At 32.6% G+C, this 18,760-nt stretch overlaps 1 long non-coding RNA gene across 1 annotated transcript in view; it reads left to right on the forward strand.

The window, feature by feature from the left end:
• The window catches only part of LOC138698554 (uncharacterized), a 207,294-nt gene extending 194,751 nt beyond the window's left edge, over positions 1 to 12,543 (forward strand). The window contains exon 3 of the long non-coding RNA XR_011331895.1: positions 12,183 to 12,543. This is a non-coding gene — a long non-coding RNA (uncharacterized lncRNA). The remainder of the gene's footprint in view (positions 1 to 12,182) is intronic.
• The last annotated feature ends 6,217 nt before the right edge of the window (positions 12,544 to 18,760 follow it).

The raw sequence follows: 18,760 nt of genomic DNA on the forward strand, positions 1-18,760 counted from the left end.
ATAAGAGCAGTAATCAAAAGTAATAAGAACAGCAATCAAAAGTAATGAGAGCAGTAATAAAAAGTAATGAGAGCAGTAATAAAAAGTAATGAGAGTAGTAATAAAAAGTAATGAGAGTAGTAATAAAAAGTAATGAGAGCAGTAATCAAAAGTAATAAGAGCAGTAATCAAAAGTAATAAGAACAGCAATCAAAAGTAATGAGAGCAGTAATAAAAAGTAATGAGAGTAGTAATAAAAAGTAATGAGAGTAGTAATAAAAAGTAATGAGAGCAGTAATCAAAAGTAATAAGAACAGCAATCAAAAGTAATGAGAGCAGTAATAAAAAGTAATGAGAGTAGTAATAAAAAGTAATGAGAGTAGTAATAAAAAGTAATGAGAGTAGTAATAAAAAGTTATGAGAGTAGTAATAAAAAGTTATGAGAGTAGTAATCGCAAGTAATAAGAGCAGTAATCAAAAGTAATAAGAACAGCAATCAAAAGTAATGAGAGCAGTAATAAAAAGTAATGAGAGTAGTAATAAAAAGTAATGAGAGTAGTAATAAAAAGTAATGAGAGCAGTAATCAAAAGTAATAAGAGCAGTAATCAAAAGTAATAAGAACAGCAATCAAAAGTAATGAGAGCAGTAATAAAAAGTAATGAGAGTAGTAATAAAAAGTAATGAGAGTAGTAATAAAAAGTAATGAGAGTAGTAATAAAAAGTTATGAGAGTAGTAATAAAAAGTTATGAGAGTAGTAATCGCAAGTAATAAGAGCAGTAATCAAAAGTAATAAGAACAGCAATCAAAAGTAATGAGAGCAGTAATAAAAAGTAATGAGAGTAGTAATAAAAAGTAATGAGAGTAGTAATAAAAAGTAATGAGAGCAGTAATCAAAAGTAATAAGAGCAGTAATCAAAAGTAATAAGAACAGCAATCAAAAGTAATGAGAGCAGTAATAAAAAGTAATGAGAGTAGTAATCGCAAGTAATAAGAGCACTAATCAAAAGTAATAAGAGCTGTAATCGGAACTAATGAGAACAGTAACTATTTATAACTATATTGCTATTAATAATAATATATACATTCAGTAATTAGAAGTGATAACAGCAGTAAGCACAAGTAATAACAGCAGTAATCAGTAGTAATGAAAGATTATTCAGCAACACTAATCACTAGTAACAACAGTCAGAAGTAACCACAGTTCTCTGAATTAATCAGCATATTAATAACAGTAATCAATGTTAGTAAAAGTAGCTAATCAGTAATAGTACTATTCAGCAGTTCCAGCAGTAGTAAATAGTAGTTAACAGTGAACAAGTAATAGTAACAGGTGTGATACTGAAAGAAACAAATAATTTTATTGTAGCAAGACAGTAAACAGCAGTGGTAGTGGTAGTGGTAGTGGTAGTAGTAGTAGTACAATAACGTAAATTAGTGTCAGTGGTAATTGTAATAGTAGTACAGTCTTATTTAACTAAAACCAGCAGTAATACTGTTGTTGGTAATAGACAAACACACTTAAAACCATTAATCAATAGATTTTTAATACATTTTAATTTTCTATATTAACATCCGTTGCATTGTGTTTCTTTGACAACAGTACCTATTTGAAAGAAATGCAGGCTTGCGTTTCGTAGAAGGAGCGGAATTAGTCGTAACGAATCGATCCAGGGATTTCCGAACGCAGTACGCCCAAGCAATTCAAGTATCGACCAAGTAAATCTGAGAAGGTATGCGTGTTGACCACGTGTGTTGCCATAGCAACACATCACGCGAGTGGGGCTATTTGAAACCCGTTCTGTACGGTTTGTTTCACTCGGTGGGTTTTACAAATGCCCCGTATTTGTCGTAGGCCTCGTAAATTAATATATTGCGTGAGACCAGCCAAGCTTACGGTTTCCTGCAAGTACACGCCTCCAATTCCAACATCTAAGGACGTAGGCTATACATCAAGAAAGCCAATGGTACTTAACTAAACTGTTACGTAAGTGTTATGGTATTGATTTGGACTGGACTTTCCGTATCTTTCGAAGAGGTATAACTCGGACTTTGTCTAGTGCTTGTGAGGTAGCATATCGTCGATTTTGTGAAACCTCGTATGTGACAGCAATACCATAATTTTTCAGGAAAAAGACAACATTAATTAAATATCAATAGACCTACACTGATGCTCAATGATGTATGTATTTTTTTAAAACCTTGTTTACAAGCATATTCCATTACAAAAATGCAATACTACATGCTAATAGACTACACATTACAATATTGCTAACTCTTCCGAGTACAATGTATACACATTATTGCTAGCCCATTCTACTTTCCCTAAATACAGCTACTATTTACAACATGTTAACGTCTATGCTACTGTTGAAGCTTTTAAATACTTTGTACAACACTATTTTAGTACCTATTCCTTTTTCTATTTACAGATAAAAAATCAATACTATTGCTAATCATTTTGAAAACTATGTTTAGAAATATATTATTTAACAAATTAACCTACTTTCCCTAAATTTACTATTTACAACGTGTTAACATCTATGCTACTGTTGGATCTTTCAAATACATTATACAACACTATTTTAGAGCCTATTCTGTTTTTCTGTTTACAAATTAAAAAAAAAAAATCTATACTATTGCTAATACTTTTAAAAACTATGTTTAGAAGAATACTATTTAACAAATTAACCTATTTTCCTTAAATGTACTATTTATAACGTGTCAACATCTACTGTATGGTACTGTTGAATCTTTGAAATACATTGTACACCACTATTTTAGAGCTTATTCTGTTTTTATGTTTACAAATTAAAAAAGAAAATCTATACTATTGTTAATACTTTTAAAAACTATGTCTAGAAGAATACTGTTTAACAAATTAACCTATTTTCCCTTGAATTTACTATTTACAATATGTCAAAATTAATAGTTTTTGTGAACTTTATGAATGGTTTTGTGTATTTATTCACTAAGTCACAATTGCTCATCGGCCAGTGGCCGATGTATGTATGTATGTATGTATGAGCTATTCCATCTCAAATCGACCGAAATATAGATAAAATTGACCTTACAATTTCTAAATACAATGAAACTTTTTTTTTTGTACGTAGAGAACTGATACAATGCTTTGTGCAAAGTTTGAGGCATCAGAACTTCATAGTGTTTAAATTAAAAATATTTAAATTTATCGCATTTTCATCAAATTAGCAATTTTAAACTGTTTATTTTGATGCTGAGAAATTAAAGTTTATATTGACATGTAAACAGTTTTTCTTACTTTTTATGGAAATGGAGAAATTTAGATTTTTCCTCATTAAGACGCCTTTGGCTAGGAAAAAATATTTTAAAAATATATGGTTAGATTCCGCTTTGAAAGTACAAATAAACACATATTTTTTACTGATGCACCGTTGATAAGAAAGTATTGAAAATATCAAATAAAGAAAATAAATAGTACGCGCGTGAACTAATAGCTGACTGTGAGACGGGAACTAGTCGAGACAAGCAAGGCCAGGAGACAAACACGTGATGTGTCGTCTAACAGTGCATGACTGTGCTAGCTTTATCACAGGTTTTCATAAACACAGGAGTAAAATGACGCCCAACGCTCGCTTATCTTCAGCTCTCGGCCAGTGCGTGCGGTACTGCGCCGTTCAAGTCTAGGCGTGTGAAAATAATCTATTTAATACCCTCGAAACTTATTGCCGTACCACTAAGCAAACAATGCCGAATCCCTCTTAATAATGCAAGGTTTTTTCTCAATACTTTTTTACATTTTTATAAATGGCCAAAAAGCCTAAAAGCAAGTAAAATCAGATTATCTGTCTCTCTGTGTACAACAAAAATAAGGATTACTTCTTAACGTAACCTACCAAATGTCAGCTTCAAAATGAGCTCTCGTTCAATGTTCTGCAGTAAATGGTTCCAGAGTTCTGAGCGCTGAAAGTGGCTTGTTTTTATAAAATACGCTAAATTTGTCGCTCAATAATACGAAAACCATTTGACTTTCGATAGTATATTTTTGAAAATGCACTCCCCTCAGCACCTTGTATAAATAGGGGAAAAAAGTAGAGTATAAAAAAAATGCGGGGTTTTTCACTGATCGATTTCATATGGAATAGCCCGTATGTATGTATGTATGTATTTATTCACACTGCAAATGAGTATATACCCGGTGGCAGTGGTAACTAATTGCACTCAATAATGACAATTAATAATAAACACAATTAATAAAAAATACAATTAATAATTAATTAATAATACTAATAATTAATAATAATAATAATGATAATAATAATAAATAATAACAACATTGAAATGAAGTTTGTTAAAATTGAAACGTGATGTTAAACTATTACAGAACCATGCAAATATTTAGATTCCATTTGATTTAAAAACCGCATTCAATCAGTGATTCCCATCATACCAACATAAGCCAGTTTAACATTCAGTGCTTCAAGGGAGCCTAAAAAAATTATCAATAGGAAGGGCGGAACCGGCGCTCTTACGTAAAGGGAGGTGGCGAAAATGTTTGTGTCCTCTGTAATGGAGCTATTACCTTCACAAACAGGTCAACTTCTGTCCCATTAACTAGTCAGCTCAACTAAATTTGGGCGTTTCTGTGTTGCATTCATTAAAACAATTATTTGGCGACACTATCTGGCACTCAGTTATACAGTAAAGGGAAGGGAAGGGTTCGAAAGTTGATGATCTAAAAATCACAGAAAAATTACCTATAAAATGATCTTAAGTTTATCAAAATATGACAAAGTTTGAAAAAAAAAATGACCTGATTTGTTGTTGCAACGGTGGTAGTCATGGTGGTTGTGTTGCGGGGGCAAATAAATTTAAATTAAATTGAAATAAAAAAATTGAAATAAAAAATTGAAATATAAAATTGAAATAAAAATTGAAATAAAAATGAAATAAAATAAAATAAAATAAAATAAATAAATAAATACACAATACGCGTACTGCAGTTTAAAGAGAACTGGAACATGGCAAAATCTAAACCCGTGAAGGAATACTACTTCCAAAGGAAATGGGAGTATGATTATTTTGTTGTTGAAGACGAAACAATTACTTATTTACTGTGTCCCATCTAATTTATTTCTACTCGTCATTTCAATATTAAACCACATTTCAACAAAGCCCATATTAAGAATTATGGAATGCACAAACTTTCGGGTAAGTTCATTATTACGAACTGTACATTGATTATTTATTTATATACTGTTAAATTAAGGACGTCACTCGTTGTGTTCATTTTGAATTGAAATTAATAGTGACTTTCAAGGTTCATTACTTAAATGCTATAAATTTATGTTTCCGTCGGTGATGATAGGAGGAAAGTTTTCGAAAATCTAAAGCAGGCTAGGTGCAAAGAAATCTCAAAGAAACTACCGACAAGAAATCTAGCATATTTGTAAACCTTGAAACGAGATAACGCATTATAAATACAATGAATTTATTTCAATTCTTTTTGAAAATTACATGCCGCCACTGATGGACTTTGCACGGGCAGAGAATGTAAACAACTCTACGCGGAAGTCCATCCCCAATAGAAGTGGAGTGAGGCTGACGTCATATTTCCCCTACTTACGAGTTCTGGAGGCCTTGACATAACAGTAGACACGGTGGATTTATCCGAAGTAGCAGTGGCGAATACAGAGGAATCGGCGATGATAATTATGATAAAAAATGTTCATTATAGCCCTGAGATACTGATGGCGATAATGATTGTGATAGAAGAATATAAAAAAATTATTGATCAATAAAATTATTAATTTAAAATAATAATTATATTTACCAACTCAAATTGTTTCCAAGAAGTTGTCGAAGTAACTTTTCAAGTAATAAATCATTAAAACTTCTTTGTGGCATGCAATAGTTTATGTTTCCGTAAACGTATTGTAAAAATTTCGCTGTAGGAATTTGTACACCAATTATCCAAATTATACTTGAATAGAAATATCTCAAATTTATAACAAAAATTCATATGCATTAATGAAATACATTACTTTTGGGTTCCTATCCCTGAATTACTCGATGAACTAGCCTCAGGGTACAGTCTTGTATCCCATCCAAGAAAATTCTCTTAAAATTGACGCGACCTATATATAATTACCACCCAATTCAGAATACGATCCGAAACACATAAACATCGTTCAGCAACTAATCCCTTTGGGACCGTTTGGTATGAGGATTTTTAAACAAAATTATACATCCACAAAGGGCGAGGACCCCCTGGCCAAATGGTTAACACGACACAGATCAGCGCTCAAAACAATTCAGAACACAAGACAATGAATCTTCCGTAGATATTTTTTTCCCCGTACTATCATGTGTAAAAATCAGAAGTCCTCAACAAATTTTGGAAGCCTAAAGAAGTACATTTATCTAACAAGTTAAGATACACTGGATTACATAATATAAGAAGAACGTAAAACCAGAAACCGTCGCAGTTACATTCAGTATTCAAATAGATAAACAATAATAAAACTGTTACTACAACAGAAATAGACAACCACTGATGTCAGCTTCGCTTAGAATCTTACTAGGAATGTTCAAGTGATTCACACGACACATTGTTTAACATACCACACTGAAATAACTTACAAAGTAGCAGTCACGATGCCAAAACTTTTCATAACAGAAACACTTGTTTGCTACGACAGACGTGAGTTGATATGAATTCCCCTCAACTGGAAACTCCCACTGGGAACAATGGACACTTACCTGAAAAGAAGGAAAGAATATTTTAATAGTGTTGAATAAACTTGTTTCTTTTCATGCCAAGTTTGTTGCGATACATCGAATTGTTTCCGTTCATCAACAACATTTCTAAATCAAATAACTTTCAATACTGGTTATTTATTCACTTATTCATTTACATATTTACATACATACATATTTACTAACTTATTCACTTATTTGCTTATATATTCATTTACTTATTTATTTATTCATTTATTTATTTATTCGCTTTCTCACTTGTTTATTTATTTGTTTACCTATTTACGCCTTTATTTATTTACCATTTTATTTATTTATTTATTTATTCATTTATTCATTCATTCGTTTATTTATTTAAGTATTTATTTATTCATTATTTTATTCATTGAATTATTTATTTATTTATTCATTTATTCACTTATTCGCTCGTTCACTTATTTACTTATTTATCCACTTGTTTATTTATTTACTTGTTTATTGATTTAATTATTTAATTATTTACTTAATTATACACTTATTTACTTGCTTACTCAGTTACTCAGTTTCTTCTTTATTTATTTATTTGTTTATTTATTTATTTATTCATTCATTCATTCATTCAAATAGTTCCTTATTCATTCATTTATTCAAATATTTCCTTATTAATTCATTTATTCAAATATTTACTTATTCATTTATTCAAATATTTACTTAAATATTTATTTATTCAAATATTTATTTATTTATTTAAATATTTATTTACTTATTTATTTTAAATATTTATTTACTTATTTATTTACTTATTTATTTAAATATTTATTTACTTATTTATTTATTTATTTATTCATTCAAATATTTCCTTATTCATTCATTTATTCAAATATTTCCTTATTCATTCCTTTATTCAAATATTTCCTTATTAATTCAATTATTCATATATTTACTTATTAATTCATTTATTCAAATATTTATTTATTTATTGAAATATTTATTTACTTATTTATTTAAATATTTATTTACTTATTTGTTTATTTAAATATTTATTTATTTACTTATTTATTTATTTACTTATTTATTTATTTACTTATTTATTTATTTATTTATTTATTTATTTATTTATTTAATTTATTTATACTGGCAGAGTTAAGGCCATAGGGCCCATCTCCTACATTCCAACAGATCACAAATATACAAGCAATGAAATCAAAAGAAAATTAAAAAGGAAAAAAAATACTAACACATTAGAAAATAATAACAAATTTTATACAATATATAAGAAAATTCATTCATTCATAGTTTTCCACCTAAGGGCAGGTTTTTCACTGCAAACCAAGCATTCTCTAATCTTTCATATTTTCTTAACAAAAAAAACTCTGTTCCTTTATTATTTTCAATATTTAAGAAAAGCTTCCATAAATAATATGGATCCATAGATAGTTGCTAACCACTAGGATCGCTACTATCGCCTCATTACAGACAATGTGAAATATTACCGGCACAGTCTATTGTTTCTAGCACCCTCAACAATTCAAGCTTCGTGACTGTATATACAGGACTGTGGTAATATGTAGGCACAAATTTCATTGTTTATCATTGTTCATTCCTTTATTCCTGTAATTAGTTGCGTTGTTAGTAGATGGCTCTGTTTACATTTGTAAATAAATATTGTCACTGTTCCTTTTAGAATAGAGTAGGCCACGCCAGCCAATGAAATATAATGGTAGGTTAGCGAAGTGAATATCTTTAATTATACAACAGCTTTACTCCGTTCCTTACTGAATTCAGTACAGCTCCTTATTAAAGCAACTATATACCTACACAAACGAGGTCCGTACCGCTAATTATGCAGTGACAAGTGCATTACTTTGCAGTTATAAGTTGCCCCAGGCTGACAAATTACAGCGCAATATCCTCTCTACGGAGTGCTCTGCAATAAATCAGAGTGGAAGGAGCACAAAAATACGCCGGCCGGCGATGTACTTAAGCAGCCTGGAGTATGATTCTTCCGTCCTTGTCGTCATTTGCATGCAAAGTGTGGATAATCTGGTAACAAAGACCTCGGGGCCTGCCGACGCCGGGACAACAGCCTGTATCACAATCTAGTTCACAGTCTCAAAACATTCTGCATTGTTTTTTACAGACGTGTATTATTCTCTCATCCCAATCTGTGTCACATATAAAAGTTACCTAACAAATTACGAGGTCACAGGTGTGGTCTAGTGGTCAGCGTACGGGACTCTCTACTTTGAAGCTAAGGTCGGGCATGAGTTCGAATCTCCCCTGGACATCTCATTTACACATCGGATTTATATGCAAATGCATATTTAGTTTGTTTTTACTTCCGATATGGAATTAATTTATTTTGTGCGAGATCGTGCGTATTTGCTTTGGTTTCCGCACAAAACCAATCCGCGGAAAGTCTAAAATAATTCCACATTCAGTATTCCCAACCTAGCACACATAACAATTTCCCTCTTCTCACCGCTTAAGTGACATATTGATTTTACTGCTTTAGGCTTTTAACATATTATTTTTAGAGACGTTTAACATAGTAATAATTATAAATTGGAAACTTACTAGTGCAATTTCACCTAAATTGCACTGTTAATTATTGTTTTTAAATATTTGGAAAAGTTAAGTAAACTCTACAACTCCACTAAAGTTACTGCATTCGTGATGCAAGTAACATTAAGGAAGCCGTGAAAAAATCAACAAGATTCCAGATGCCGATATTATTACTGCAATATGTTATATAAATAATATTGTTAAAATATTAAAATGAAAAATAAATCATTACATAACCTTACCGTTTGTTTTAACTTCGCATTTATAGACTGGGGGGAAAAAAAAGACAGACGTATATCACGGCCTGCTGGAGTATAGTAAACACAGAAAACATTTTAAAGCAACAATGTTGAAGATAGATATTTTTGTTTTGCAAATTTGCCGTCATTGAACAGGAACCAAGATGGAGATTTCATTGCAACTAATTAGAAATTCGTCTTTCAGGTATGTAATAAACGATCTTCGCACAAAATAATGTACGATACACGAGCGGTATGTTTTCTTTCAATTCTCGGAAATTAAAAGAGCTCAACTACGTTTCGCTTTTTCAAACTTTTCCTCGAACATGCAAACTTCAACATACCGCTCTTGTAACACATATTACTATTACAGACGTGTATTCTCCTCTCATCACAATCTGTGCCACATATAAAAGTTACCTAACAAATTACGAGGCCACAGGTGTGGTCTAGTGGCTAGCGTACGGGACACTCTACTTTGAAGCTGAGGTTGGGCATGAGTTCGAATCCCTTCTGGATTGATAACTACAGCTAGGTCAATTTTATTACAAAGTCGCATCAAGAAAACAACAATAACAAACGTTTATGAAACAACAAACTTACAATATTTCTCGCTTAGTTATAGAAAATGTAAAGTTTAAAATGTTTTAATATAGGGGATAGAGGGGCAAAGTGAAAGGAGGGGGGGGTAAAGTGAAAAATTTGAAATAACTCTCTGATTGGTGCTGACATATGTAAGCCTGTCTACGTATTAAATGAGGAGTTTAGAGAGTCTTCAATTTGTGCAGTTGTGTCGTTGGTAAGTGGTGTTTGAATTGTGCCAGAGCAAGAAGATATCTTTCTATATATTTTTTTTAAATAGGCTTAAGGACTTTTCTAATAGACGATAGTATATTATACACACTACTTAAAGGGCATAATTGATATTTTGTTATTTGAAGTGTTATATCAGTGAAGAAGTGTGTTGTGTCAGTGAGATGTGTGAGTGAAGTACAAAGTATTTGAACAGTGAAATGTTTTTGAAGTGTTAGTGAAATCAGGATAGTGTCAGTGAAATGTGTCGTAGTTCCAGTGCAATGAGTTGACAGCGAAATGACTGTAGTGCTGAAAGGTACTTGTGCAGGTATGAACATATCATACTCGTGGGTTTTAGTTCCAACTTGGGCTTAAGATACAAATTAGATTTACTTTAAATATTATTTTAAGTGATCGTGCTCCATTTAATTTAGGATGCTCATTATTATTATTATTATTATTATTATTATTATTATTATTAATTGTATTTTATTAGTTATTAATTGTAATTATTAAGTGTAATTAGTTACCACTGCCACCGGGTATATACCCATTTGCAGTGTGATGTAAGTTTCTAGTTTTGTTTCTGTATTAATGATGTACTAGTAACTCATATCTTGTGTTTTTTTATAAATGTTACTTTAACTAGCGTATTTTACTACACTGTGAAAAACAAAAGCACGTTTCATATCAAAATCAAGATGGCGATACAAGCTTTAATTTCGTAATGGTGCCTGTGGGGCAAAGTGGAACAAGGGAGCAAAGTGAAATGGAAATGAAATAATTTTTTGAAGCCACGGTTTTCTATAAAATGAATGCAAATTGCAATTTAACTTAATAAGTAATGGTACATTAAATTTCAAATCCATAATTCATTTTACATATTTATGTTTTTACTTGATTATTTAACGACGTTGTATCTACTGCGGAGTTATTTAGCGTCGATGAAATTGGTGATAGCGAGATGGTATTTTGCGAGATGAGGCCGAGGATTCCCCATACATTACCTGACATTCGCCTTACGGTTGGGGAAAGCCTCGGAAAACCAAACCAGATAATCAGCTCAAGCGGGAATCGAACACGCGCCCGGGAATAACTGCGGATCGGCAGGCAAGCGCCTTAGCCGACTGAGCTAGGAGAAAATGGAGTATATTTTGCAGTTTGTTATTTTTCAATTTGTGATTTTTGTTATTTTTCAATTTCTCACTTTAGTTTCAGTTTTTGTATTGAGAATTATTAATTCTCAAGAATATAACATAATTAATATCTATAATAATTCATAATAGGCCCTAATAAGCAGGGAAAGGATTTATATGTAAATACATATTTACTTATAAAGCTAATATAATTTATATTTTGCATTATCTTTATGTTTCACAATGTGTAGGGTTGAAAAATCCTACTTTTATTTTCCATATTTTTCCATATTTTAGAGTTTAGTACATATTTTCGTTAATTTCCATATATTTTCCATATTTCATATAAAACAGTCCATATTATATTAGGTTTAACAATAAAACAAAACAAAATTCCATTAACTTTTAAAAATACATTTCAACAATAGAGATTTAAACACATGTTCAGTAATCCCTTTAACATCAGAGTTATTTGAAAATTAGCAGTCCTATCAACAATGGGAAAGTAAGTTACAAAACTGTATTAATTTAATTTAAAATTTTTAACAGACTTCAGTTGTGCAGCTCAACAGTTAAATGCCAGTCAGAGTACACATAGGTTCAGTTTTGTAAATCATACTATAAAGACGGTAAATATGCCAAAAGTACGTCATTCAGTCAATTTAAAATCAAAACTAACAAGTTACATTTCAGAATTTAAAGAAGATGGTTTATCAACTGACAATAAAATATTATTTTGTAATTTGTGTCAGTGTGCAGTATCATCTACACAAAAGTTCCTGGTGCAACAACACATTACAACTAGTAAACAACAGGCCAACAAACAACTAAATTCCAAGCAGAGACAATTGTTTTTAACACAACCAACAACATCGAATGTAAGATCTGAGTTTAACATCGACCTGTGCCGTTCTCTCATCTCTGCTGATATTCCTCTCTACAAACTAAAGAATAAGGTCTTCAGGGAATTCCTTGAAAAATATACTCAACATACAATCCCGGATGAGTCAACACTTAGGAAGACGTATGCTCCATCCATCTACGATGAGACAATACAGAAGATAAGAGATGAAATTAAAGATAGTTCAATTTGGGTTTCCATTGATGAGACTCCCGACAAAGAAGGTAGACTTGTTGGTAATGTAGTTATCGGTTTGTTAAGTGAACAATATTCTGAACGAATTCTTTTACATTGTGATGTTCTAGAAAAGTGCAATAACAAAACTATAGTTAAACTGTTCAACGAAGCTATGGGTATCCTGTGGCCAAAGGGTATTATGTACGATAATGTGTTATTCTTTATTAGCGATGCTGCCCCTTATATGGTCAAAGCTGGACAAGCATTATCTGTTGTATATCCTAAATTGACTCATTTTACTTGTGTGGCGCATGCATTTCATCGTGTGGCAGAAGTGGTCAGAGACAATTTCCCTAAAGTAGATTTGTTCATTTCATCAGTGAAAAAAGTATTTCTCAAAGCTCCCAGTAGAGTTAACGTGTTGAAAGAAATGTACCCTGAAATTCCATTGCCACCAAAGCCAATTTTAACTAGATGGGGTACATGGCTAGAAGCAGTTGAATATTATGCCGAACATATAGACTCTATTAACAATGTTCTCCTTGCATTGGACTCTGAAGATGCAGTCTCAATTGATACTGCGAAAACAGTTACCTGTGACATAAGTGTGAAGAATGACTTAGCTCACATTCAGCATACTTTTTCATGCATCATAAAAACGCTCAAAAGTCTCCAAAATAGGCACCTTTCACTATCTGAAAGTTTTGAAATTATAAATAGTACTGTGGAACAACTGAATCGTGGTAGAGGTAAAGTTGCAGATGCAGTAAGAGCTAAGGTGGACACTGTACTTTCAAAAAACCCTGGATATGAAGAACTACAAAAGGTTGTTGCTGTGATGAGTGGTGAATCAACAGTGAAGATTAACTTGGACTTATCCCCAGCAGACATTGTGAAATTGAATTATGTACCAGTTACTTCTTGTGACGTCGAACGCTCTTTTAGTCAGTATAAATCTATCCTCAGAGACAATAGAAGAAGATTCACTTTTCAGCACTTGAAAGAAATGTTTGTAACCTATTGTTATGGTAACAGACAATAAAAATTGTGTTTTGTTGAAACTACATTGGAAGATAAGGTACGTCCATTATATTTTTTGTTTAGTTTGATTAAAATGTACCAATATTTAACGTACATAGTCATTTTTTTATAATTTTAAGTCCATATTTAATTCAATATTTTGGTAAAAATCCATATTTAATTCCATATTTTGGTAAAAATAACTACATATATATTTACATATTTCATATATTTTTAGTCCATATAAATCCGTTCCCTGCTAATAAGTATCACACTTAATACTGTAACTCTTTTATTTATTTATAAAACACAAAAAAATCCCTTTCACATAATTTTAATCCACATATATTTTGAAATTATCCCTTCATTTAGACTTTTTCACTTTGCCCCTTACATGGGACAAAGTGAAAAATAATCAGAGGTTTGGTAAAACAAATATATCTAGTCAAGTATATAAGATTTTCCTTTGGCAATCGCTGCAAACTATAAAGAAAGGTTCCCTCTACTACATTCGGGATAGAAATTTACAAAGGTATTTATTAACAACCTGTCATTTACAACTTAGCGAAAAGTGTGTCGCTTTGCCCCACTTTCCCCTACTGTTTTTATATTGAAGACTGTTTTCTTTTAATGTTTACATCTAGGTAATATTTACAAACGATATTCAGAATAAACTCACTTCAGTATATTCACTCTAGAGGAGAAAATGTTTTCACTGCCGCACAGAAAATGAAAGCAAGTTTTCGGAAATGCAATTTGAGAAAAAAAATTGTTATTCAGACAGGTGTGGCACTAACAATATTAAAACAATTTTCAGAAAGAAGAATTTTCTTTCGCCGTTTGAGGATGAACACAGGAATGTGGAAGTTGGAGAAAAATCCTGAAGGAAAAATACCTCAGCTTCCTCCCTTTTCAATTCGAAAAGTGTTATAGTCACACAACTTTCACGAGAAAGGCCACATCAATGAATCCTCAATTAAATGCGATATTTCTATAAACGTACCCTTTGATGGCCAAACCGTCTAATCAGATATAACAAATCAATATTGTCTTATATTTCTACCAAGTAAGATCTAAGATAATCCTGAAAAATGGCCGATTGTCTTGGACATGTCAGTAATAATAAATGAGAAGGTGGAGAAGTTAAAATATCTTGGAGCAACAGTAACAAATATAAATGATACTCGGGAGGAAATTAAACACAGAATAAATATGGGAAATGCCTGTTATTATTCGGTTGAGAAGCTCTTATCATCCAGTCTGCTGTCAAAAAATCTGAAAGATAGAATTTATAAAACAGTTATATTACCGGTTGTTCTTTATGGTTGTGAAACTTGGACTCTCACTTTGAGAGAGGAACATAGGTTAAGGGTGTTTGAGAAAAGGGTGCTTAGGAAAATATTTGGGGCTAAGATGAAGTTACAGGAGAATGGAGAAAGTTACACAACACAGAACTGCACGCATTGTATTCTTCATCTGACATAATTAGGAACATCAAATCCAGACGTTTGAGATGGGCAGGGCATGTAGCACGTATGGGCGAATCCAGAAATGCATATAGAGTGTTAGTTGGGAGGCCGGAGGGAAAAAGATCTTTAGAGAGGCCGAGACGTAGATGGGAAGATAATATTAAAATGGATTTGAGGGAGGTGGGATATGATGATAGAGAATAGATTAATCTTGCTTAGGATTGGGACCAATGGCGGGCTTATGTGAGGGCAGCAATGAACCTCCGGGTTCCTTAAAAGCCAGTAAGTATTAATAAATGAGAAGAAACTTTTATAATCCGTTATTTAACAACGCTGTATCAACTGTGAGACTGCGAAGAATTGTTGGAAATTGCGAAACAAAGAGCAGTCAAATTTCTCCGGTGTATGTATGCATGGGTTCACATTACATCCACGTACAATGAGGGAATGTCTATTCTCAGGAATGGGAGTTACAATTAACCGAAATAAAGCCAAGTTTCACATATAATGGCAAAGGTTAGGGGTTAAACGGCTTCTGCAAGGAAGAGGAGGTTCATGAACCTTTAACTGATGGAAAAATTAGTGTGGGAGTTGCAAGCAGGATCGCAATTTATTCCGTAATAGCTCCATAATACATAATGAGAGAGAAAAAAACATAATTCGACATAAAATGGAGGGCTCTATTGTAAGAGAAGAAGCATGGAGAAAATGGTCTGTGAGACGGTACAACCATGAGAAAAATAAAATGCGGAGAATATTATTATTTCTTTAGAATTTTCATCTCAGTTTTTTCATAGCCAGTATTAAAAAATATACTGATATACAATAGTATTATGCGTTACAAGAGCGGTATGTTGAAGTTTTAATGTTCGAGGAAAAGTTTGAAAAAGCGAAACGTAGTTGAAAGAGGAATTTCTAATTATTAATTATTATTATTATTATTATTATTATTATTATTATTATTATTATTATTATCAATAATTTGTCTTATTTTTTTATACTTTGTATGCCTCATTTATTTTTGACCTGTTGTTCACATTTTATTATGCTTTTTTCTTTCCTTCTCTATGTTATATATATTATGTCTGATTTCTTCTTACTTGTTGTTTACATTTTATTATTATTATCTTATTCGGTTTTATGTGTACTTTGTAAATTTGTAGTGTTTTTGTAACGCAGTTTTTACTCCTGGTTGAGTGTTAGAGAATGCCGTATGGCCTTAACTCTGCCAGGTTAAATAAATTATTATTATTATTATTATTATTATTATTATTATTATTATTATTATTATTATTATTATGTCACTTAAGCGATAAGAAGAGGGAAATTGTTATGTGTGTTAAGTTGGGAATACTGAATGTGGAATACATACATACATACATACATACATACATACATACATACATACATACATACATACATACATACATACATACATACATACATACATACATACATACATATTGAAGGATGCACTGGAAGGAATCCTGAACGGAAGAAGAGTTCGGGGCAGAAGAAGATATCAGATGATAGACGACATTAAGGTATGAAAAGTCCACTGCAAGAATGATGGATGTCACTGTCTTGTCGAAAATGAACCAAGACTGTCAATGCATAGCTTAATATATATAGAATGTACATATGGCATTAACACTGATAGTCATTGTCCAGTAATGATCGGAAAATCACAGTTAAGCTTTGAGCGCTAAGCATTTCAAACTTTCAATTGCTTTTCCTGCAAAATGTATTCCAAATGACATCCATCATTCTTGCAGTGGATTCTTCATATGTGGATCATATGCGGAGCCTAAGTGGAAGGAAGAAAATATTGGAGATTAGAGAATGCTGGGTTTGCTGTGAAAGACCTACCCTTGGGCAGAACTCTATGTATGTGTATGATAAAAATAGCTGCTAACTTAAGCATAGTGTAGGCCTATATTGCACTGCCAAGTTCTGACAATTTCGCCCGGGGCGCGTCCATATCAAGCAGGGTGTAGCAACGGCTCCGGTACATTTTTCTGGGGGCTGTATAGGTCACTGCTTTTAATTTCCTCGAGGGATGCCGGGGGCAGAACCCGAGGACCGCGTATGAATCATACTTCTAAGCAACTTGCAGCCAACTTCTCGAAGTCGAGTCGTTTGTTATTGTGAGAATAATTAAGCCTTTCTCAATTGTGGAACACGAGAGACCAGCTCAATGGCAGTGGAATCACAAAGAGCACCGACTCGCAAACTATCCTCCCCCCCCCTCTCCACACAGACCTCAATTCAATCCGAGAAGACTACAATGATATTCATCCTACAACCAACACGAGATAGTCCACGGGATCTATGCGACGGAGACAGTCTGTTACAAGTTTCGCTCCTCGTAATGTTAAGCAGACTTTTACTTTGTCGTACAGTTAGAATAAAGAGAAAGAATGTGACGCTTAAAAAACAGTTGCTGCTCAACAGTAATTTGTAATGTGCGTTTTTTTACGATCGTGTTTTTTGTTTGCTATTATAGTTAGGCTTAAAAGTTAGAATTCCCATATAGACTCTTGTTGCTAGGGAAACCATTCTTCATAACATACAACTATATTGGAATATAGACCTACCCATTACAGTGCATTGAATGTTACTTAGTTACCGTTACAGTGCAGTTTTACGAAGGCTTTGGAATAATATTGCTCTTTGCAATTTTAAAAATATGATCATGCCACTGCCTGCTGGATCGCATCCTATAGCTGCGTAAACTGCCTGCCCAATCAACGATTATGCGCGAACAGCCGCTAGGTGGCAGGTAATGACATTTGCATATACTGATAATGTTAATAGCGGTGGGCACTGCCTGCCACCTAGCGGTAAAATAACTTTGATTGAGCAGGCAGTATAAGCAGCCATAGGATGTGATCCAGCAGGCAGTGGATCATGCATTACAAAATCGCGGAAATTGAAAAACTAGCTCTGCTCGTTTTTCAAATTTCTCTTCGATTTTATAAAAAAAAAACACTTCCCAGCCTTGTCTCGTAACATACAGAGTGATCCGTTTGGGTATGGATAAAATAAAAATACAATAAAACATTTACTACTGAGCTTTATTTGTTGAAACTTTGTGCATACAACACTGAAAGATGGGAGATTCCTCAGAGCTCAACATGACCCCCATTGCGCACCCTGCACAACTCATAACGGTGATGCAATTCAGCCCATGTCCGTTGTAACATAAGAGGGGTGATTTGTTGAAAAGCTTGAGTAACTTTTACAGATCATCATTGTTCCTGGGTTTCTGTGAATAGACAATGTCTTTAACAAAACCTCACAAGAAGAAGTCAGGAGGGGTTAAATCTGGGGAGTTTGGGGGCCAAGCCAAGAGATAGCTGCTTCTCGTACTGGGTTTCGCCTGCGACCTCCTGCATGTTTTTTTAACACAGAACCTGTTTCTACAAATGTTCCATACCACAACATTATGGAATCGTATTTAGGTACATTACACACACCATACTCACGTCGAAATTCCTTTTGAACTCTCTTAACACTCTCAAATTTAGCATACCAAAGAACACATTGTGCCCGCTGTTGATTTGTAGTAGCCATTTTAATCATTTACGATTTTCATTTGTCCTTTCAGATGATGCATTGTTGATTGTCATATATGGAAACTCCCATCTTTTAATCGTAATATAACCAGCAAAGAAACTTTTCGTACTATCATAATAGCTTTATAGTAATAAAAAATTAATATTAACCATACCCAACGGATCAGACTATACTATTTTATGCT

The sequence above is a fragment of the Periplaneta americana genome, chromosome 4, assembly GCF_040183065.1.
Source record: "Periplaneta americana isolate PAMFEO1 chromosome 4, P.americana_PAMFEO1_priV1, whole genome shotgun sequence".
NCBI classification, from domain to species: domain Eukaryota; kingdom Metazoa; phylum Arthropoda; class Insecta; order Blattodea; family Blattidae; genus Periplaneta; species Periplaneta americana.